We start from the raw sequence: 23,169 nt of genomic DNA on the forward strand, positions 1-23,169 counted from the left end.
CACCCTAAGAAAGTACATTTCCACAACAACCTAGCAATCACACAAGCCTGAAGATGTATTTTGCCAGATAGTACAAGCCTTAATTATATACAGAGGGCGGTTTACACCCCCCCTAGCGGCTGAACTTCAGAGGAACAGAAAGATGGAAAGAATTCACTAAGGGTGAATGGCACATTCAGAATTCCCACAAGTTGATCACATTTTGTATCTGAAAACAGTGCTTTACATCAAACATAGACATAAAGATCAGGCTGAGAAGAAGCTTGTACAGTATTTCTAAAGCAGACCTGCCTCTCTTAGCCAGTACTTAGAGTAGCCTGGTGAAAAAAAGTAAATACCATTTTGGAGTTATACAGTCTGATAGACAGTAGTGTTACAGGCTTTTACAAGTTTTGCCTTCATATCATCTGGCTAATGAAACTCCCTACAAGGACTTCCAAACTTCTGGTTCAGATATACTGTCTGCTCATAAACAGAGGTATTTACTAGTTACAGCATTAACTTTAAATGAAAAAATACCCGATAAAATGGAAGGATGATAAAGTCAGCTTCATGACAATGACTTCAGTACCAAGCTCTAGAGATACTTAGTTAACTGGTACAGCTTACTACTCAGAGGCATCCTCTAAAACTTCACCCCACCCAATGGACTGGTTTTACTCACTTGTCCCTCTAAGGCAGATGCTGTAGCTCTGCTGGGGGTTGAAATCTGTAGTTCAGGGCTCTCAGTACAATAGGACTCACGCATTAACAAAGTACTACAGGCCTCTTGTATAGCTACACATATACAGGACAGCTTAACTATTCCCATACTGCTGGTTGTCCTACTGTAAAACTGAGAACTTAAAAAAAAAAAAAAGCATTCTAACATTATTTTAGATGATTCATTTCCTTTCATGGTATAAACTGCAAAGGTTTAAGTTGGGGAAATAGAAAAATCTCTCTAGGTTAAAACACTCAAACCTATCTGTGATTACTTAAGAATTCATCACTGCCTATGCCAAGTCATTTATACCTGCTTAGCCAGACTAATTGGTCTCTGAAGCAATAAGGACAGGGTTTTTTATTCCTGCCTTACTTTAAAAGCTTTCCTCATCATGAAACAAATTCTCCAGGCTACAGTCAGTTTCCACCACTTCTGTAGGTGGGCAGAGGGCTAACGAAAGTTACTTAGATCATTTCTCAAGCCAGCAAGTTTGATGGTAAGCTCCCCAGGATATTTCCCAATGACTGTTTAATGCAAAATGAATGCACAGCCTGAAAGCAGAGGTTAGAACCAAGGCATCCCTCCTCCCACAACAGCTACAACCAGGCTTGAAGTTGTGCCATTTCTTGGTCTTGCGGCTCCAAATGTTCTGTGCTATTATCTAAGTGTCACAGAGAGAAAGGTAATTTCAATACTCCAAGCAATAATGCAACATACTCCTGAACTAAGCTGGCTTGAACTTCCCCAGGTTTAAGGTGAGTGCAGCTCATTATTTCCAAGCCACCATGCTAATGACTAGTCTCTTGTATCAGAAAGCACTAATCACCTTTATCACACACTTTTGACTGAATTCATAACTTATGATGCACTCAGTGTGATCACTATTTATTAGGCATAAATCAAAACACGTCTATCAAATTGAACAGCAGTGAGAATTAAACATAACCTAAACTGACCCAAATACAAATGTCAGACCTGTTCAGGTCTTCCAAGACAGAGGTAGCTCTGAACATGTCTAACACCTGGTCTCAGGTTCATTCATTCCTAGAATCATTTAGGTTGAAAAAGACCTTTAAGATTATCAAGTCCAACCATTAACCCAGCACTAAAGCATGTCTCTAAGCACCACGTCTACGTATCTCTTAAATATCTCCAGGGACGGTGACTCTACCACTTCCCTGGACAGCTTGTGCCAGTGCTTAACAACCCTTTTGGTGAAGAATTTTTTCCTACCATCCAATCTAAACTTCTCCTGGTGCAACTTGAGAACATTTCCTCTTGTCCTATCACTTGTTACCTGGGAGAACAGATTGACTCCCACCTGGCTGCACCCTCCTTTCAGGCAGTTGTAGAGAGCAGTAGGGTACCCCCGAGCCTCCTTTCCTCCAGGCTAAACACTCCCAGCTCCCTCAGCTGCCCCTCACCAGACTTGTGCTCCAGACCCTTCCCCAGCTCCGTTGCCCTTCTCTGGACAAGCTCCAGCACATCCATGTCCATGTAGCGAGGGACCGAGAACTGGACACAGGTTTGAGCTGCAGCCTCACCAGTGCCAAGTAAAGAGGGACAATCCCTGCCCTGGTCTTGCTGACCACACTATTGCTGATACAGGCCAGGATGCCGTCAGCCTTCTTGGACACCTGGGCATACACTGGCTCATGTTCAGCTGCTGTTGACCAGCACTCCCAGGTTCTCCTCCACCAGGCAGCTTTCCATTCTCTTGCACAGGTGTTTAATGATTTGATTTGTACAAAAATTAGGTGCCCACAGACACCAAAGTGCTTAGGTTGGTAGTCCACCTTTGGCACCCAGCCTCTAGTGCCTTAACTGGGACACAGCTAAGTTCCATGTCTGGATTCAAGCATTTGATTTATTCTGGAGACAATTTATTCTGCTTGTCAATAAACCTGACAGGAGGTACTATGTAGAATGTTCCTGACACCCTCTACAACAATAATAAAAGTGCTACCTGTCAGACTGTGTAATCAATCTAGGGAAAAAAAAATGTTTTCTTGACAACACAATATTAGATTTCTCTGCAATGTCACTGAACTAGTCTCGAAGACTAAAGGTTTAAACTTCACACCAATGTGGGTCTATACTACACGTTCATCAAAAGCCTTTTCCCCATCAGTAGTCGAGAGGCAGCAATCCGTAAAAGTCAGTGCACATAATATGGTCACACAGTAAGATGTGGTATGTTCAGCCATTGCAGGTGCCTTTTTTTTTTGCTATGAGGACAAAGGAAGATACCAATTTGAAAAGAGAGAATGTACGGCAGGAGGAGAAGTCAGCTAAAATGGACAAAAGGTTGGCATCAAGATAAGCAGAAGTGCTCAATAAACATATCTTGGAAATAAATTATATCATATTCAATGCAAGGACCTCCTGTGCAGCCAGAACCTTTAGATCAGCAGATCCCAGTAGCTTGCATTCAAGACCTCTTGAAGATATCTACCTAGACCTTTGAAAAAGACTTGCAAATAACTTGAGTCCTAGGAAAGTCTCAGAGGTCTGGAAGAAAACTAGAAGTTTGGCATTAAATACTGTGTTGTAAAAGGGACAATCTAGTCCTGTTAGCAAACAACAATCTGAGGCCAAATAAAAATGGTCAACACTGGATGTTATTTGTAAAGAACTAAAATACAATTAAGATTGATTGAAAAAACCTTGTCCAATTAACTTCATATAAACCTTCTGGTGATGGATATTGCTGGAAAAGGTACTAATAAGTGGACTGGAAAAACAATCTTAAAATCTTATTTGGCATTAGAGAGCATTTCTCTTCAATAGAAAAACAGAACAGATATTACATGGATTAATACTGGATGGAAAGTACTTAAATATTAACAGTAAATACAGAGTTGTTGAGCCATGTGAGTTTCCAATAGGAAGGGAAGGTCTCAGTTCTTGACTTCTCATTACAGAACATTATTTAACTTGGCTCTCAGGAAAAATAAAAAAATGAAGTCAAAAGGAAGTCTGGAAATGACAAGTCATGAGAGTGATAAGAGACTGAGTCATTTCACTAAACTAAAATAGCATGAATAGCTAAAAAAGTTAGGCATAGCAATAAGTATTAATGCATAAAGGTAAAGCTACTCCTTCTAAAACTAAAGAGAATGAACTCAATCCTGTGAAGGGTTGATTCTGACAAGGACAGAATAATAAAAGCAGACAGTCAAACACAAGCTTGCCAAAAGGTTTTATCAGTTATATCAACAGGTCTACCTCTCTTAGCAACATGGAGAGGAAGATGTTTGTCCTGCCTCTGGCTGGAAATACCTACCATCTCTACTGGAGTAACTTCACAAGCTTTGTCTCCAGTTTTCTGACTAAAAATTGCTGCTAACTGTTCCAAGTGTGAGCAACAACTTCTTGAACATATTGTTCTATACTGAAAATACTGAAAGCAAAGTATGTGCACACAGTAATTTCAGTCTTAATCCTCATAAAACTGCTTCAGATGATGTAACTGTCCTCCAACTCCATCTAGCTTCTGGATATACTCAGGACTTAGTGAGGTAATGAAAAGGGCACAAGAAAAACAACTTGCATCTGGACAACAGGTAAAGGTTCAGACTGCAGAACCACTACAAACAATTCACTAGCCTATTGTCAGATTTCCCGCACCATTGAAAACTTTGATGCAGCAGCCTTCAGAAGGGGTAAAATAACATATGGGATCAACCAAAGGATTTATTTAAGGCCTACTCACTGCACCATTCTTGTGGACATATTAGAAGGGATCAGATAAGGAAGAGGACACATTAGTTGACTAGATAGGTAATTCTCAGTTGCTAAGCACAGAAGCAGCCGAGAAGTAATTTGCTACTGGTGGAGCATTAAATGCATGGTTATTTAGAAATCTATACTGCTTCATGCACAGCAGCAACTGTGCATGAACAGCTATTTAATTTCTTGTCTTGCTACTGCATATACTGAACTAGCAGCAGACATTCAGAGTGAATTCAAGACTGCAAACTCAGTCTACACTGCATCTCCACTGAGTTTGTTCTACAATGCAAAGAAAGTATAGGGTCTCTTGAGATTACAACCAAATTGTGTAGGTTAAAGCTTTGTACAAGACTTACACTATAAACTACCTATTGCCCACTACCCCCACCTGAACTGCTATTAATTTTCCCTATAATCATAGGAATTTGAAAGTACCTTGAAAGAGTTTTCTGAAGCCTTTTAAAGCTGAAACAAAGTGAGGGTATCTAAACTTACTGGATGTGATTTGTTCAGACTCCAGGGCTTATGCCTGAGGAACCTTTAAGGAATGAATTACACTAACAAGGCAAAAGGCTAAATGATGTTAAAGCTCAAGAACTGTGTTCCAACCCACACTCCAGTAAGCAAGTTTGTCTTCCTGAACTGTAATGACAATTTAACTGAGTCAATCCTTAAATGCCTTCAGATTTGATCCTTTAATGTTTCTGTGGCATTACCCTCAGGCTGTAAAGCACAACAGAACGCTGCTTTTTACTCAAGTCAGTTGTTCACTAAGGGTTAAAGAGTGTTGTAAGGCTGAGATCATTGGGCAGTGCATTCAGTACATTTCCTCTGCACATGCAAAGGATCAGCACTTCCCTCTCCAAGAGACTAGCAGCTGATCTTAAGGATAGTCTCTGAAAAACACATCAGCATTATATCAGCTGGATCTCCAAGGTAAAACAACATGAGTCAGCAGCATGTGTCCCGTAGCAAGGAAGGCATATGGGGCCGTATTAGCAGAGAAGTACAGCCAATGGGCTGAGGGAGGCAATTATTCCCTGCTACTCAGTGGTAATAAGGTGGAATCTGGAATACCGCGTTCATTTTTCTCTTCTCAGCCACCTCCTCCTCCCAGTATAAGAGAGATGCTGCAAAGATTGTTCCTGGGCTTAGGCCCATGAAAGACAAGGAGAAGCTAAGAGCACTAGAGTAGCCAGGGGTCACCTGCTAGCTGGATACCACTACCTGAAGGATGCTTGTTGAGAGCCTTAAAGCAAACTCTTCCTGTTGTGTGTTGCAAAAGTACAAGTGTTTGGACAACGCTCCCAGACACAAGGCATGACTCCTGGGGTGTCCTGGGCAGCGCCAAGAGTTGGACTCTATGATCATGACAGGTGCCTTCCAACTCAGCATATTCTATGATTCTGTGATGGGCATGCACTGCACCACTGGAAATTCTGTCTGTTCATAAAGATAAAAAAATGGTATCTTAACAATGAGAGTGATGTAGCACTGGCATACATTGCCCTGAGAGGCTGCAAAATTCTTAATCCTGTAGATCAGTAGTCTCCAAAGAGGGGTAAACACACCCCAGCACAAGTCAAACTCTTGGCATGTGAGAAGAAAATATTTTTTGTTACTGAAAAAAGCCCCCTTTTAAATAGTGGTTTTCATCTCTATCATATCCTTTTTTTAAATTTTTGGGTATGCTTTATAGTATACATAAATTAAGAGAGTAGCATATGCATATAATTAAAAAGATTACATACACTGGAGGTGCACAGTCAAACATCTTTACTTACGGAGTGCATGATCAAAACATTTGGAGACCAGTGCTGTAGAAAATCAAAACCTGACCATGGCAAGGTCCTAACAAAGGGCTGAAGAAGGCAATCTCCAAAGGCCCTGTCAAGCAGAATTCTCTTATGAATTTCAGAATATCTGTCAAACAAAATACAACACATAATGCCGAAGTTAAATGGTTTACAGTAGATCAGAACCCAGAGAGGGGACCATAGTTTGCCTCCAAGCTCTTAAAAGCTGTCAGATTCTCAATTAAAACTTCAAAGCAGCAATGACAATGGTAATCAAAACTCAAACTTGGACACTTAAGACTCAAACTTTGGAAGACATACCCATAACTCTCTCCACAACAGAACTGCTTTATAATCTGGCCTTTCTCCTAAGAAGAAGAGGAAGGCTGCATTAGAGGATACTTACAAATTAAAAAGTTACATTTCTGCATTAAACATCCTACACAAACAGGCTTTCCAGTTCAGCTGGGATGTAGGCACTACTATGACAAATGTAGTGATAGCTAATAACAGTGCTGTGTACAAGAAAAACATATGGACCACTCCTTTCCTAGAGATTCACTGCTTCTGGTTACTGAGTTTGATACAAAATATAATTAATTGATTTTCCCACAACTAGAGGACTTACAAGGCCACACTCCACAGTGGTACTGCTGGTGCCTACTGAAGGAGAAACTTGCATTATTTTTCTCCTCGGTTTTATAATTTACAGAGTACTGCTTCTCTACCTACCTACTTATCATCACAATGCTTACAGCAACTTAATACTCTTTCACATCCTTATTCTGTCAAATCTAGTGAACAACAGACACAAACTTTTATTACTCCAGAGAGCTGCTCACAAGAGCCTTGATTCTATACAACACAAGGACAGAAGTTTAAGCAGGGACAAAACAAAAGCATTTGACGTAGAAGGGTGCAATGTAAGAAACGGGCTTAATGAAATCAATATTAAATGTTTCCAAACTGCATATTGCTCTTACACAAGAAGTAAAAAAACCCAGGGCTTTTCTATGATTTCTTTGTCAGTACTGCAGTTTCATACATGCTTCAACCAGTATCATATTACAGCTGCCAATTCAAGGTTGCCGTAAGCTGTGTTTTCCCAGTGGGTTCAGCACAGCAGAGCAGGTATGCATTCCTTATTCACCTGGGTCTTCATGCAGCTATGTTCCCCCAGGAACCACAGGCAAGCCTCATCCTCCAGTCCAGATAACTTCCAGTAAGAAAGGAAAGCTTCTCTGAACAGGGGACAACACTTCTTAGGTTTTGCCGAAGGCCAAGGAATGAATTTACAGAACCAAAAAGACCACAAAACCATCACCCAATCCTAATGCATGAAATGCTTTGATTCTGCCTTCTCCAACATGAAGACAGCAGATGCACTTGAAAAACAAACATCTTTCAAATGGCTGAAGCAAAAAAGCCCTATTTTATATAGATTGGAGCCTCACATCTGACTCTTCTTTTCAAGAAGATGCAAGCTACTATTTAAACTTTTCCTGTGATTGAGACATTTATAAGTAAACACACACCATGTCCATTCTTTGGTGCCTACTGTGAGATAAATTTATTCTTTATTATATTCTACAGTCCTTAAAATGTCTGAAGTTGTCAGGCAGGAGATACTTGTAAAAATTACTAATTCCTTCCAATCTGTCAAATCAGCCATCCAGTTCAGAACTTATGAGACAAGAGTGGACAGATAGAAGTGCCCAAGATGTACAAATATGCTAAAATGAGGAAAATTCTTTAATATTCCAACGCAGCCCAAGGGTGAAGATGAAAGAACAATATACAACAGATGTTAGTAATATCACTTAATGCACTACTGGAAAAAGCTCAGATAGAGTGATGCAGCTGGTGTAGAAATGTATTAGAATATAATTACCCAGAGATCCATAAGGTTGTAGCTGAGCTATTAAAGTCATGAAGCATGCTGAAGAGTTTTGTGTTTGTTTTTAAGAATCAGAACTGAGCAGAAGGATTTTAATTTCTCCCCCTCCCTGTACATTTACCACATTTTCCAGTCAAAGAGTTTCAGATGTGGCAATTACAGTAAATCAGCTTTTCTTTTTCAGTTCTGAACTAATTATTTCAATTAATATGCAATTTATTTAAAATATACACTTTGCTCCTGATAAAGTATTTTTCCTGTTTTAGAAATATTTTCCTGGGACACTTGATAAAATATTTTTCAACGGAACAGAGAAGGGTTATTTTTTGTTAGAAGAAAGGTGTTCTGTGGAACATTTCTCCTTCACTAATTTGTCAATCTCCTTTTAAGTACGTTGAAAATGAAATGACTATTCCCTTCAGTGCTGGTCATAACACTAAAGTCACAGATAGGCAATACAGGAAAATTATAAAAATAGTATCGTTTCATGAACTAAATCAACAAAGTCTGACAGTCACTTAAGAGTGAAGATACACAAAAGGTTTTAATAAGCACTGGAAGTTCCTATCAAAAAAGAAGAATCTACAACATCTACCATGACTATGGAAATACTTCAAGTGTTGTCACAGACACTCACTCAACGTAATTCTCAAAGTCTGAGAAACACAATACACAACTCTGTTCAAACTATGTTACCACCAGAAGGTGAACACTAAAAAGTGTAAAATTAATGCTCTTAGTACTCTTATGAAGTAAATACTGACTGCTGAGCAAATTCAAGTTGCATGTCAACAGCCAACAGTTACCAGATCTAACTCACGCCCAATCATCACCACCCGCTCTACTCAGAGCGAGAATGGCCAAGCCCTACAACAGCAAGCCTTAGCACTGCAGGAGTTTAGTGTGCTACAGTAAATTAATACTTATTTCAGGTTACCTTCATACTCCAGACTCTAAAGCGCAATGATTTAGGAGCAGTTTCAAATGCAGTTCATGCATTCATGCCATGGGTACTATAACCTATATGAGAATGCATAGTAGATAATTGGAAATACCCCAGCTGTTCAAGTTTAATGCATTTGTATTTATGAGCCAGCAGTTTTTGAATCTGAGCCAAAGAGGCTAAGTTTTTAATAGTAGCTGATGTAGGAAACTAAACTTTTGAAGGTGAAGACTGCATAGAGGAAAAACTAGACAGTGATAAACCAGTCATCCGTAAAGGCACAATATGTTCATGGACATTTAGTACCTCAGCTTGCCCAGTACAAGTGCTGAACGCTTGACTGTACACAGCAAGACCAGTGCAACCAAGACTACTTCAAAACACCACATTCTGGTTTTAAATGTTGTTGTTATTATTGTATTATAAAAAAACATCCACAAACCTTATCTGGATGAAGTACATATAACTTGAAGCTGTTGCCTATGAAGAATTCAGTACTTCCCACCTATTTACCCCTCCCTCTTATACCTCCAAAGAAGTCTAAACTGGTTCTGTAGCTTTTAGTAAGTGGTAAGTGCAAACCTAACACAAATTGGAATTAATCTGTTAATTTTATTTGGAACTAATTTGATAGTGTGCATTTTACAATCAATGAGCAAACTGTCAACAGTCGGGTGCAAACCTATGCCTAGTCTTTAGCAGGTACATTAATCCAATGCACTGACACACACAGGCTGCAATACTGTGACCTGCTTTGTCTTGGAGAACAACTTCCATTTAGATACTCACAGGAATCATCCTCAAGAAGAAATGAGGAGAATGAACTGCATAGTGTATTTTTTGCACCACTTGTAAAAGATCTACAACACAATTCTTTATTTATGCTACGTTGATCTAAACTATGTTTTGTTTTACACTTTTGTAACTCTCAAGAATTTCCTTAAACCCTCCTAGTTTTACTCTTAGACCAGCCAAACTAGATTCTTCTAAGCTTCTGCCAGGACTGGATTTCCTTCAGGTTGTTTTCTGAAAATCACATGGCTTCAAAACCAACTTGGCCTTTCCCACTTAACTATTACTCTTGCCTTCATTTCTGTTTAATAACATGCTTAGTTTTTGAGAAAACAAGCAAATTCAATGCCAAGAATCAAGCTACTTCCTCATTTGTTATTGACTCCCTTTTCTCAGAGGTTATGAGTAGCAAGTACAAATTTCCAAAACAATTTTTCACATGATACCTTTAGCGCAAACTAAAAACATGGATATATTTTTATTAATGCCTGCACCTGGTCAGTGAGATAAATTTATTGCAGAGACAGCTGCTGGTATTGGAGCTACAAAGAGTGCATGACTCAAGCAGAATGAGCAGCTTCTAAAAAACTCGTATGAAACAGCTTTTTCCTGCCCATTCTGAAAAATGAAAACTGCGCTATCCAAATGTAAGGTGACGTAGGATCAATGAGGCTACAAATCTAAGACTTTAAAATTTCTCTCCACTGATTCTTTTGGAAAAGCTGCAGATCTCTGCTTCCATAAGGAACAGGACAACAGAACAGAACATGACAAATCAAGACAGACATATGAAAACTACTTCCCAAGAGTAAAAATTCACCAAAAAAGAAGGTCTTTTGAGGCCTAACAAACACATTTGAAGCGAATTCTATTATCAAGAATTTAAACTGCTCTAAATCAGTTCTACTAAATCATTCTAGCAGATCCCACTTCCACCACTGCCAGCAAGTGGTCAACAAACAGATGCAATTTAAAATTAGTCATATAAGAATTTGTCAGTTTTAACACAGAAGTTTCCTGGTCAATTTCATTTTTGCAAATAAACAAACGGATGCTACGTGTAGGAATAAACAGAGAGGAAGTGCTTCAAGAGGAACTGCTTCTGCCAGTCTCAATGCACCACATTCATGAAGTTACAGACTATGATAGTAAGAAAGGTCAAGAGGCACCCTGCTAGGTGCTTCACTTTCCTAATAGTGCATTAGAACTCAGCCACAATGGTACTGAAGCAGTTACTTGTACCCCATAGAAAAAATAAAAAAAAAGCAGAACAGTCAATCAGCATCTCAACCTGAATGCAACTCGTGAAGTCTGAACGAGCTCCTCATGCAAGAGCTCTCCAGTGGAGGAGTGTCTGCAGCTACTGAAGGTGAAGACCAGCAAAACGAGAGTGGGTTTCTCAAATGATATTCTCCCTTCTCCCAAGTTCTACACCACCCTCCTAGAAAAATTTTAGTTAATCAAAGCACTGTGGGACCAACTAGTTTGATTGCCCAATCAAGTCAAGAGAACAAAGCTGCTCTCAGCTTCCTGTTTTCCGTATGAAGTTGCAACACTGAAAAGCTATCTATTTGTTATAACAACAATACAGTCACAAAGTCAGAAACTGATTTGTTTTGAGCTGTATTGCCATGATGTACATACTTAAATGTACTGGGGTACTTTCAAGATCTATTGCTTGATTTATGGTAACTTATCCTCACCATTGAAATGCCACCACTGAGTGGAATGTGCATATATACTAATATTCTTAAATGGGGGCAGACAAGTTATTAGCAAACCTGAACAAATTAAAACAACATAAATTTCAGCTGCATCTAAGACTTAACATTGCCAACAGTCACTACTCACTTCCACAGCTTCTTTTAGTCCTAACTTCTTAGTACTTCATTTCAACATCTTCAATCCACTTTCATACTAGACTAAACGGGTAAACACTTGTCTTACAGTGTCATCTTCCCCATTTACATTTAATAGACTCTACAAGATTTGCAGAGGTGTGGTAACTCTTGTGTTTTATGACATTTATTCTTACTGTAGAAAGTCCCCTAACAGCCTACCAATATGTATTTTGAAATATTAATGCATAGTTATAGTCATGGCCCCCTCTCATTGCCAAGGCATTGCAGGTCACCAAAGTTTGTGCTGAACCTTCTTATCCATTAAATTTTTGCTTACAAATAAGTTTCCAGCTCCATGCACACTTTTTTCAGCTCATTACTACCTGATTTGCTATCTCTACCTAAAATATGTTCCTCTACCACAGAGTAAAATTAGTCCACTTGCCATTCTGTTGTCTCAATTTCCTTCTGTGAAGTCATCTAGTAGATACAGTTCTTCCAGTTAAAAGGACAACAAACTATGAAAAACAAAACCCTGCAGTTTAAAAACTGGAAGTTAGAAAAGAAGGATTTATTTTATAATCAAAGGAGTAAAATATGGTATGGAGTATACTATGTTAGCAAGGGCAAATGAGACAACAGCTGAGCAGCAGCCCATGCTTGTAGGATCCTGTATACCACAGACACTGGGTCTATACACTGGGGAAACTCTATCCCATTTACAAGGGAGTATTTACACTTGTGAACTACAGAGTTTTTTTACTTTTTACTGCCGGTAACAGTAAAGCTCTAGGTTTGCTAAGTGCATTTTCACTTCAAGCTATTCAAAATCAAAAGCAAATAAGAGCTGAGCTTCACAGATTTAAATTCAACCAAGGTACAAAAAACCCAAAGCAAATTCAAAAAGAACTGTTATGCAGAAGGTAAAGTTAACATTCGTGCCCTGCGTATTCCTTTTCACTCCCAGTTACAGAATAAAGTTACTATCTATCCATACCTGTCAAAGTATAAATACTTTTGGACCTTGTTAAAGACATTTATTACATCTTAGAAAGTGCTGTGCTCCTCTTATTAATGGCTAATAAAAACTACCTCTTCTGGTCAAACTGGGATTGCAAACTTGCAGATAATTTCATCTTTGACAACTTGCTATGCCCCAAGTAATTAAATATATAATAAGGTACAATATTTTTCCACTGTCTTTAAAAGCAGAATTTTGCAGCATATCTTTTCATCTGTCCTAAATGCTTTGGAACAACTCTGGCAGCAAAGTTGGGGGGAGGTACAGTATAGGCATATTCAGTGCTCCTGTTCTGCAAACTGCTGTTGGGATGGTGTTTGACACCCAAGGTACTAAACTGAAAGAGAGGGTACCAATGTTAACATAAGTGATGTTTTGACTGCAGAGCAGCGTGAGCAGAAGGTCCACATATCCTGAAAAAGTAAAAACTTAAAGGGAGACAAAAATATAAATTCTGTTAAGCAAACTGATAGATACATTGGTAGGTCTAGTGAGATTGAAGCCAACAAATGTGCTTGCCTAGATATAAACAGTGAAAGTTTACTTGGAGCCATGAACAAAGAGCGCTAAGCATGTCCAGTCTAACTCACTTTGAAATGTGCTGTGAAATCATCACTAATGAGCACGGTGCTAAAGTTTTAATACAGAATTTAGAAAATAAAAGGATACTCTGTTCCTGAGGTACTGCAATTCTGACTACAAAAGCCTTCTAAATCAATACATCCAAGAAGAGCCATAACACAGTCCTCTACACAACTGAGCCATCAAAGTGAAGAGCAACAGTTTCTGCAGCATGTGTTGTAACCAAAACAGATCATCAACACAACCAAGAAAAGGCGCATAACCTAACAAGAGAGTACATCAAGAGTCCACCATGAAAGGAACAGCTTTAAATAGAAAATTTCTATTTAATTATTGACAAAAGAGCATAACAAATTCTATCTTAATTTACATTTCATTAAAGTCATCTCTGACAGGTTAACAAAAAGTCTGCAGATTTTCAGTGGTTACAGGCTCAAGAGTGTGACAGCAGCTGGAATGGGACCAGATTTCTGGGGGGCAAACAAAATGACTTTGAAAATATTTGTTCTATCTGAAACCGAATGTAAATTAATGGGAACAATTAAAGATGACAACCTGAAAGAAACATGTAATAGTATTAAGTGTTACAGACATTTCCTAAACATCCTGCTACCTCATCAGCCCTACAAAATACAGACCTCAGGATGACAATCCAAAATACTACTAGACATAAACACAACCATTAAACTTCATGAATAGCCAAGATTAAGAAAAAGGCTGCTAGTGTTTTTCTATTGACATCAAGTGAACATCAGCATTAAGGAAGCTCAAGGTTTACTGTATATGGCAAAGAACAAGCAAAAAGCCAGTCATTTCTGTAGCTCAGGAAACATAGGCCCCATGAGCAAAATAAACACTGTTCATGTTTGCTGAACAGAAAAAGCAGCAGTGTACTCATTCCAAACTATTATCGCTTTCCTGAGATACAGACAGTATCTTTTAGTTAAGCTAAAGACTTGACCATCTAAGGCAAATCCATTTCTACTGAGATTTGGTCCTACAGGAAAAACAATGGCTCTCAATTCAACTCATGCACTCTAAATTGCAGTGAAGTTGAATTTTACTACAAATTGCCTGGGAATTTCCCCAAGCCAACAGTCTCAAAGAAATCCATGATAAAATATAGAAGTGTTATTGACACCTATGACAGAGAGAATCCAATTCATATTCTAGATAACTGAAACGCACTGATGGAACATGACATTATCTGTAGACATTTTGGCAGAGACTGAACTAGAAAACCCCACGACAATTAGATGCTGGAGGTCAAAAAAAGATACAAAGTTGCTACAGGAAGATAAGAATTCCTGAGGTTTCAGAAGGCACTGACAAGGAACATCAATGGATGCAGACAACACTATCTAGGAAGTAGGCCGGCATCCTCACAAAAGCTGTCTCCTCTAGTATCTGTCTGTCTGGGAATGAACAAGACTAAATATTTGCCAGATCCACCCAAAAAGGGGGCCAGGGCTGGGTTACGGGATTTGTCACTGACAGAGGCATGAACAGACAATCAGAACACCAGCACTTAACACCTTCCCAGCATTCAATATTTCTAGGGACCAACATGTGTACAACAGCATACGCTATTTCAGAAGTGACCTGCCAGCAGGGTAAATTGTGGCATCGTCTAAAAGCATTTAGATGTTAAAGCTATTTATGAGAAAGCACTGACAAGGATGAAAAATTGAACCTCTCCTAAAGTCAGGCTTTAAGAGTTTTCCTTAAGTCCTAAGACAGAATACTGCAGAAACATGTTCAGTTAAGCAGTTAAAGCAGCAAGAACAATTATAAAAGATCTCTTTGAGATCTTGAGCCAAAATGATCAGCATAACACTGAGTTAGCCGATGGAGGTCCAAATTCAAGTAAAATTAAATGGCCACAAGGCAAAGAATAACAAAGAAAAGCATCCCAAGATCCACAGGACTCACAGCCCAAAGCAAATGAGTTATTAGTCCAAACCATACTTCAAGTTTCTGCAGCTCCATTACATCATTGCCTATAAAAATCTAAAGCTTTTGAGTTTTAAGTTCACAAACTAGTAGAAACTCCAACTTGAAAAAGGCAGAAATGTCCTTAATGGACTGAAATCAGGTAACTTTAGTGCTGGGTGTAATGACCTGAGCCTCATGTAACTCATACATCTAGAGCTTGTCATACAGCAAAAAGCCTCAGAAGAGCTCCATTTGCCCTGAAAAAAAACCCTGAGACACTCATCTAATTCTGCTTTAATATTATCATCATCTACAGTAATCAGCCTGTGACTCTGCTCAAAGGAGATTGCTCACCTCCTGACCAAGTGACCTAAGCAACAGATCACTGAGTCCTGGCCTTTCTGAGGACAAGGATCTGTGTCTCTCTTAACCAGTGCTTCATCTGCCAAAAATCAGTGTCCAGTGCCCCAATGGAATTGATACAGCACATCAATTTTTCCCCTCAAAGTCACCAGAAAAATCATTCTGGTGTAGTTTGCCAAAACAACTCCCAGATTCAACACATGCGTGTCAAGATGACTTATGTACAGAGAGTGAATCTAGACTAGATGCTGTGTTTTCAAACTTGACTAGCACCCTTCCTGCTCCCTCCTGCTTAGTAGAAACACTGGCTGTCAAGAACTCTATCCAATTTGCCAACATTGAGTGCTAGAGATCCTCAGATATTCCTGACTTTCACATGTGTGTACAGCTTTCTCCCTACCTGGCAGCCTGCTACTTCCCCATTCATCATGTGATTAAATTTCGTAATTCTTTGAGACCATTTCCTTAAGAAATTAAAAAGAGGCAGAAAAAATGTAACCGATCATCCTCTGAATTTTAAGGACCACTGATTTGCTGTGACTCATGCTATTTCACAACACAGAAAATAAACACATTATGGATGCAGATTCACATCAGTTAAATTTCTATGCTGTGTAAAGCATAAAGTTTCCCATTGCCATAACAACAAAATAGCTTCTTTTAAGCAGAAAGCTTAGCAGGACTGGGTCCTACAGCTTCTGAGACAGAAGCTGCCAAGTACTCAGCAGCAAAAATTTAGAGATTTTAAGTCTCCTTGAAAATTTAAGGCATTTCTAAACAGGTATGTATTTGATCAAATGCAGACTTAAATTCTAAAAACAAATAACATTTCTCAGAAATTACTTCATAACACGAAATGTTCTAGAGTAACACTTGACATCCAAGGTGGCTAATAAATTGCCTTTGATAGGGTTAAACAAATGACTAACACATCTTGAGGTGCCATTTATAACATTTGCTCCTACCAAATGTATTTTCCCTTGTTTCTACTGCTTATTTTCTTTACTTCGCACAATAAAAATCAGCTGAAAAGTTTCATTTTTGCTTTTAGTTGGTTTCACTTTCTAAGTTGCCTGTAAGCAACGAAAAGTTTCTGTTTAGGTTGGGCGATACTCTGGGAGGGGGGAATCGGGAGTAAATCTGGCTGAAAGAATAATACCTCTGCTAGCAGTCGGCAAGATGATTACCGTGTTTTCGGGAAGATTATTTTACCTACATAGAGAAGCTCAATCCCTTTAGCTGGGCGTTACGAGGGAACCTTTACGGCTTAGGCGGAGAGCAACAACAATAACAACAACAACGAGAAAGAGGTGTCGAACACCACCACTGCCTTCTCCTCCCCGCCTGTCACAGCCGGCTCAGCTGTTCTGGTCGCGCTCCGCATCTGCTTCTTTCTCCGGCTCAACCACCGCCTCCTCCCGCGGCCGCCGCGCCGCAGCCCGGCGCTGACAGCGGGCGGATCCCCGCGCCCCGGCCGGCAGAGGCACCTCCGAGCGACGGAGGGGAGGGAGACACAAAGTTTCTTTCGCGGGGCTCCGTCGGAGGCGCCGGCTCCCGGTTCTTCCCGGCGGGGAGCGCCGCTCCTCAGGCACCGGGGGCAGGTAGCGAAGCTGCCCCGGTTCCCTCGCACCCCTCTCGCCGCCCCGCGGAGGGGAAGGCGGCGGTTCACCATCAGCGCCTACTCACCGCCATGGCCCCGCGGCTCTCCCGGCTAACAGTCCGCGCTCCGCCGCCAGCGGGCAGCGGCGCCGGGGCGGGGAGCGCCGGGGGGGAGTTCCCGATGGCGCAGCTCGGGCAGGGGCGGCGCTTCCCCCACCCCTTTGCCCGCCCACTCGAGGTACCTGCGCTCCGGCTGCCGCCGCTCCGCCGCCTCTCTGCCCTCCCCGCACCTGTCACTGCCCCCCGCTCCCGCCGCCGCCCCCGCCCCACCGCCTCAGCGCTGACCGCTGCCTCGCCCAGCGGCGCGCGGCCGCCATCTTTGGGGAGGGCTAGGGGGGCCGCGAGGGGGCAGTTGGCACCAGCGCGCAGTGCGCCTGCGCGAAGTCCTCCCGTGCGGGAGGGCGGGGGCGCCGGCCGGAGGGAGGGGCGTGGTCATGGCGGGTGGGCGCGGCTTCTGTGGAGAGGGGCGGGGCCTGCGGGAGGGCGTGGTCGGGTCGGAGGGGGCGGGGCGTGCGGGAGAGCGGGAAGCGGTCAGTGGGGTCAGTGGGGTCAGTGGGGTCAGTGGGGTCAGTGGGGTCAGTGGGGTCAGGCTTCGGCCGGACCGGGGCCTTGACCTTAGCCCTCTACTGGGGTCTGGGGTCAGGGCTTGGTTGTGTAAGCCCTGCTTAGAAATAACAAAACCATCCCTACATTATCAGCTCTGTTTTCAGCGCAAACCCAAAACACAGCCCTTCACATAGCCACTGTGAAGAAATTTACCCCAGCCACACCCCGCATATGTTGCACTCCTTGTTCCCTACCATTTACACTATGCCCAGGCCCCGCGTTATTCAATACAACTGCACTAACCACCACTCTTCTTCCCATAATTCGATGTAACACACAGATGTTATTCCATTAGTCAATGGATCACCCTTACAAAATGTCCATAAAATGTCCTTTGAGTTCATGTAGTCCATGACTTTGGGTTCCATCAGTTACGGTAGTCACTTGGGACAGGAGAGGTGTGTTGTGTGGAGATACTGGGCACCAAAGCCACCTCACTGATGCATTTGCACTGCTTCTTGTAAGGCTTCTCCTCCACTGTTTTGGGTGGTTACTGCAGTAGTAATTCCTGTAACATGCAACTCAAATCAAATCAGCCTGCTTGCCCAGACTGGGCTCTTGCTGGGTAGAGTGACGGGTAGGAAGGGCTGCCTCTTTCCTATACAGCCATTACTACAGTGAAAGTCAAAGGACTGAGGCTGAGCAGAACAGGACTGTGGGCACTGCCTGCTGCTGAAGTACGTAGTGTCCAACATCTAAGAGGAAAGGGGAGAAACGTGCTTTTCTAGGAACTTACGCAGGGAGAAACTATCTTCCCTCAGCACCTGCAATGTTCAGCTGGTGTTCTGAATGCTAATTTGTGATTATCCTTTGCTTAATGTTTGTCCTTTCAGCCATTATGGATCAAAATTATTTTACCACAGTGTTTGGCTTCATGACCTTCTTCAGCGGTGGACCAAACAGAATGAGATGTTTTATAAAGTGGTTTTGTTAATTTGCTTTAAAGCTCTCTGTTAGTTACTTACTAAGTTCCTATTTCTCTTGCATTTCAGCAGTGTTCATATAGCTTTTACAGCTTCACAGTGGGCAGAAGGTATCTCCTATCAACCAAGGATGCACCAACACATGTTTGGTCATCTCCTGGTTTCTCACTCTAGGCCCCCTTTCCCAAATGCAGAATTTTACTGGTGAATAGCATGATAGACTATGGTATCTCAGATCTCAAAAACTAGAGGGACTTGGGACTGATCAATATTTGGATGAGCTACCTCGTTAGATACTGCGGAAAATGCTGCTGGTGATTCATTCAGTGGCATTCTTCTGTCTATGAGTCAGGGCTGAACAAATGCCACTGCACAACATTACTGGGTCGTACCATTCAGGGGCAAAAACTGGAGATTTTTGCCAGTTGCAGCTGTTGGGAGATCAGTGATTTTCCTACCTCATTTCAGTCTCAGTACGGCTTTCCGGAACTGGCCAGCAGTTGCGGTGGAATACAGCAAAGCGTTTCCACAGTTCCTTTTGTCAGGCACCACTCACTGGTGGCAGTGGGGCCAAGAACAGCAGTGGCAGCAGTGGCCATGGGCACCACTGTAAGCAGCCACAGATCCTGGCTTTGTGTCAGACTGTAGGGTTTTGAACTGATGATGCAGTGCTGATTGTACATGCCCCGCTCCTGAGAGTCCTGGGAGAGATTGTCCTTCATTCCTCCTCCTGGCTTCCCAGGCGTGCTTCCCCTGCACTTCCCTTGCTGGTGAAATCAAGAAATCTATGCAGTGTTTTGGGTGCATGGGTGCAGATATAGAGCTGGGACAGAGGATAGATGAGAGTGTTTAGGGCTCTTCTCCCCATCCAAACGCTGGTCCTTGTGTGTGTAAGTTTTCACTGCATGACACAGTCCTTCACCTGCTTCCTTCCTTTTTAGCTCATAAGTGTATAAATAAGTGTATATGAAATTCCATTTTCTGCTGGAAACCCAGTTAAAGTCACCTAGAAATCATTATGAATAATATTAAAAGTGGGCAGAAGGCTTTGGGGACCTCTGTGTCTCTCTTTAGGGGCTTGTGAGTAAACGGATTTTTCTAAACCAAAACTAAACTAGGTTGGAATTATTTACAAATCAAAGTTGCCTATATGATTCTCAGGTACTTCTAGATGATTGACCAAATGCTCTTGCTTTCATCCACTGCAGAACTTCTCAGAAGGACTCATTCAAGACAGAATTTCTTTACAGTAATATACCAGATACACATCCAAGTGCTAATGATGAACATTAATGAAATTGATATTGTAGCTAAATCCCACCGAGGAGAGGTGAGGAGACAAATACAAAAATGTATTGCAGAGTACCCCCTTAAGATACAGTCATGACTGTATAGCAGTACCCCCTTTCTTTGGCTCTCATTTTTTCAGTCAAACCAAGTTACTGTCTCCAGACAACTGTGAAGAATTGGTGTTACAACAGTCATTATTTCAGGTTTGCATTGAGTTGTATTTATCCAGCAAAACATGTAGCAATCTGGTGCTGGGACCAGAAGTGAGCAACTCATGCTAGTTTTAAAACCTACATCACTTGATCCAATCCTCCAATTCTCTCCATCCTTGCAAGATGCCCCATCCCTGGAAACATTTAAGGCTAGGTTGGATGCAGCTCTAATAGGCCTGATATAGTTGAAGATGTCCCCGCTCATTGCAGGAGAGTGGACTAGAACTTTAAAGATCCCTTCAAAACCAAACTATTCTGTGAAGCATTCAATAGTTAAATGGGGAAAACCTCAAGTTCTAAAGTTAAAATAATGTGGCTTAAGTTGGAGAGTTCAGCAAGTTTCTCAGACACAACATGCTCCTCCATAGTGAATGTCCCATTTTCACACTTCAGCTGATTTTGTAATCACCTGTAACATCTCTGCCAGGAGGGAGAATGGTGACCTCTCTCAGTAGTGGCAGCTCCGTTGCTGTCACAGCTTCCTCAGCCTGTAAGGGCAGTGGTTGCCAAATGTAGATCAGCAGACCCGCAGTTAAACTTTACAGTTTCTTTACAAAAAGGTTTGTCATCTAAACTTCACTTGAAAACACTAGTGGTGTTTTCCATAGTCTCACAAGCCACAAGGACAGCAGTTTGGATGGACTGTGGACTACAAAAGCCATGAGTTCAGTAGCATGGCTGCCTTCTACCAGACAAGCAGCATCAGTGTAATACACAATAATTAAAGAAATACAGCCGGTGCTTATTTTCTAAAACAAATAACTAGTGTATGAATATAACTCCCTTAAAGTAAACTTGCTATAGATGATAGCAAGGTGAATGAGGTTTAATTTTGATATGTTGGCAAAAAAATTGCAGAAAATTTTATTATCACAAAATTGAGTTACTGATTCCTCTGCGTCATCAGGCATACTGTGTCTTCACCTGAGCTGCATAACAGTCTTTTATTTGTCCAGATTGCTTTCAAAGAGGCTGCCAATCAATATAAACCTTTTCCTGGTTTCTGATTTGTGTGAAAGGTTTTGAACTGTAAAAATCCAACTTTATTATCAGAATGTTTTATCAAAATAATGGTTTGCTGACAGCAGTTTAATGCTAGGCATGATTAACTTCAATGGTAAAATATGTGTTTGTGGGGAAAAGGGAATCTGAGATGTAATTGATATGATCAGCTGTGGTTTTACACAATTTGGTGAATTAGTAGAACTCAAAACACATTCAGCAATGGCATATAATAAAATGTTTATCATGTCTAGAATAGTTTTTTGACACTTGTTATAGAATAAGTATAGTATGATATATTTTACCATGCTTTTCTCAAAATGCTGATGGACACAAATCCACAGCTCACTGTCTTCTTTACTTGCTTTTCAGGACATGGATGATGAAGTAAATATTTTTATGATAGGATTGAACCAACTGAAACTTTAGAATGGTACCAAAAAAGAAAGGGAGGATTAAACGGATAAAAATACTAATTCCATCAGAGGCAACAAAATTCAACCATTCAACTCTGCATTACAGAAGTGACTCCAACACAGAATCAGGAATTTGAGGAAAATTGCAGTTTCTTAAATTCAGAGGTTGGTTGGAATCTGCCATTTCCCTCCTACTGATTAATTTCATTTCTGGAAGAAATTCCCTTGATTTCAATGGGATTACTTTTAGAACTGGTGTTGAATAACAAGAACAGGTACGGAAATGTGCACTTAAGATGTTCAAGTACTAAACCAAACCAAACTCTTTAAGAAAAATTAATGGGTCAAAAATTTTTAATTTTAGTGCCATGATTTAGACTTCAAAAACATTCACTGGAGCATATATGACAGAGCAACCTAATTGTATGGCATTTGTTTGTCTGATATGTTCATTTGCCAGCAGGAAAAGCAAAATACATGCACACAAAGATGGAATACAGGGTTTAGAACTCAAATTAATTTATTTTACTTTATTAAAATGGAAAAAAATATAAAGTACAAACTTGTTAAAATATTACTTGTCAAGCTCAAATCAAAAAACTAAAATGCAAGCAGTGAAAAATGCCTTACAGTTACATTTACCTTAGTATTCTTGCAACTGATCATTTTATACGTTGCAAATCTTTATTTGTTGAAATCAGCCACTTAGTTGAACTGTGATTTTCCCATCGTGAATTAAAGCTATGTTTTCATATTTTTTCATATGTTTTCAGTATTTTTTGCCTTGAAGTGACATTTATAACAGTGGTTGTAGACACCAACAAAGCAATATTTATTGTCCTCATCACTGTTAGAAAACACTGATGTTTGTTTTGGCTTTGTGAACCGAGGTATTTCTGAACTGTCTTTAGTGGTCTCCTAGCTAACAGTTGGCTTGTGATAGATAAAGCTGAATAATCAGCCAGCCCTGGTTGTAATCAAATTGTTTACCAGAAGCATACTTTGAGTTTGTGCTTCTGCTTGCTGATGGTTGGAAATAATTTTGTAGCCTTCCTTTTCAAACTATGGTGAAAAGTTAGACATTAAAAGCTCCATTGTATGGAAACAGAAAGACTTAGAAAATTCAGGTGCAGAATTTAAGTGGGTAGGTTACTGAACCACATTTATTTAGGACCTTTTTCCTTCTTGAATATTCAGGAATTTCTTACCCAGGTTTAGATTTTTCCAGGAGATTTGCTCTTGGGATAAATGCTAGCTTTCATCTGATGGACCACTGAGAGTCAAATGTGGATTTCTTTCTTTTGGTGAAGAGCTGTATCCGGCAGAGTATAGGAGGGAGTGATTGTGCTTAGGACTTTTTGACCTAGTTGAGTAGAGAGGAAGTTACCTGTCCTATTTGAGCAGCTATGCCCCTCTGTTGAGGAGTTCTAAGAAGCACAAGATTTCCATT

General features: G+C 40.7%; 1 protein-coding gene across 3 annotated transcripts in view; it reads right to left on the minus strand.

Annotated features, from left to right (window-relative positions):
• Positions 1–17,516, minus strand: part of FNDC3A (fibronectin type III domain containing 3A) — a 112,634-nt gene extending 95,118 nt beyond the window's left edge. Inside the window, exon 1 of one of the 3 annotated variants that reach the window (XM_048295262.1) lies at positions 17,453–17,516. The gene's annotated coding sequence lies outside the window, so the exon portion shown is untranslated. Of the gene's footprint in view, positions 1–6,225; positions 6,309–17,297; positions 17,389–17,452 lie in introns of those variants that run through there. The other 2 variants (XM_048295260.1, XM_048295263.1) reach the window with 2 other exon arrangements.
• Between the last annotated feature and the right edge of the window lie 5,653 nt (positions 17,517–23,169).

This window comes from Corvus hawaiiensis, chromosome 2, assembly GCF_020740725.1.
Source record: "Corvus hawaiiensis isolate bCorHaw1 chromosome 2, bCorHaw1.pri.cur, whole genome shotgun sequence".
Classification (NCBI taxonomy): Eukaryota; Metazoa; Chordata; class Aves; order Passeriformes; family Corvidae; genus Corvus; species Corvus hawaiiensis.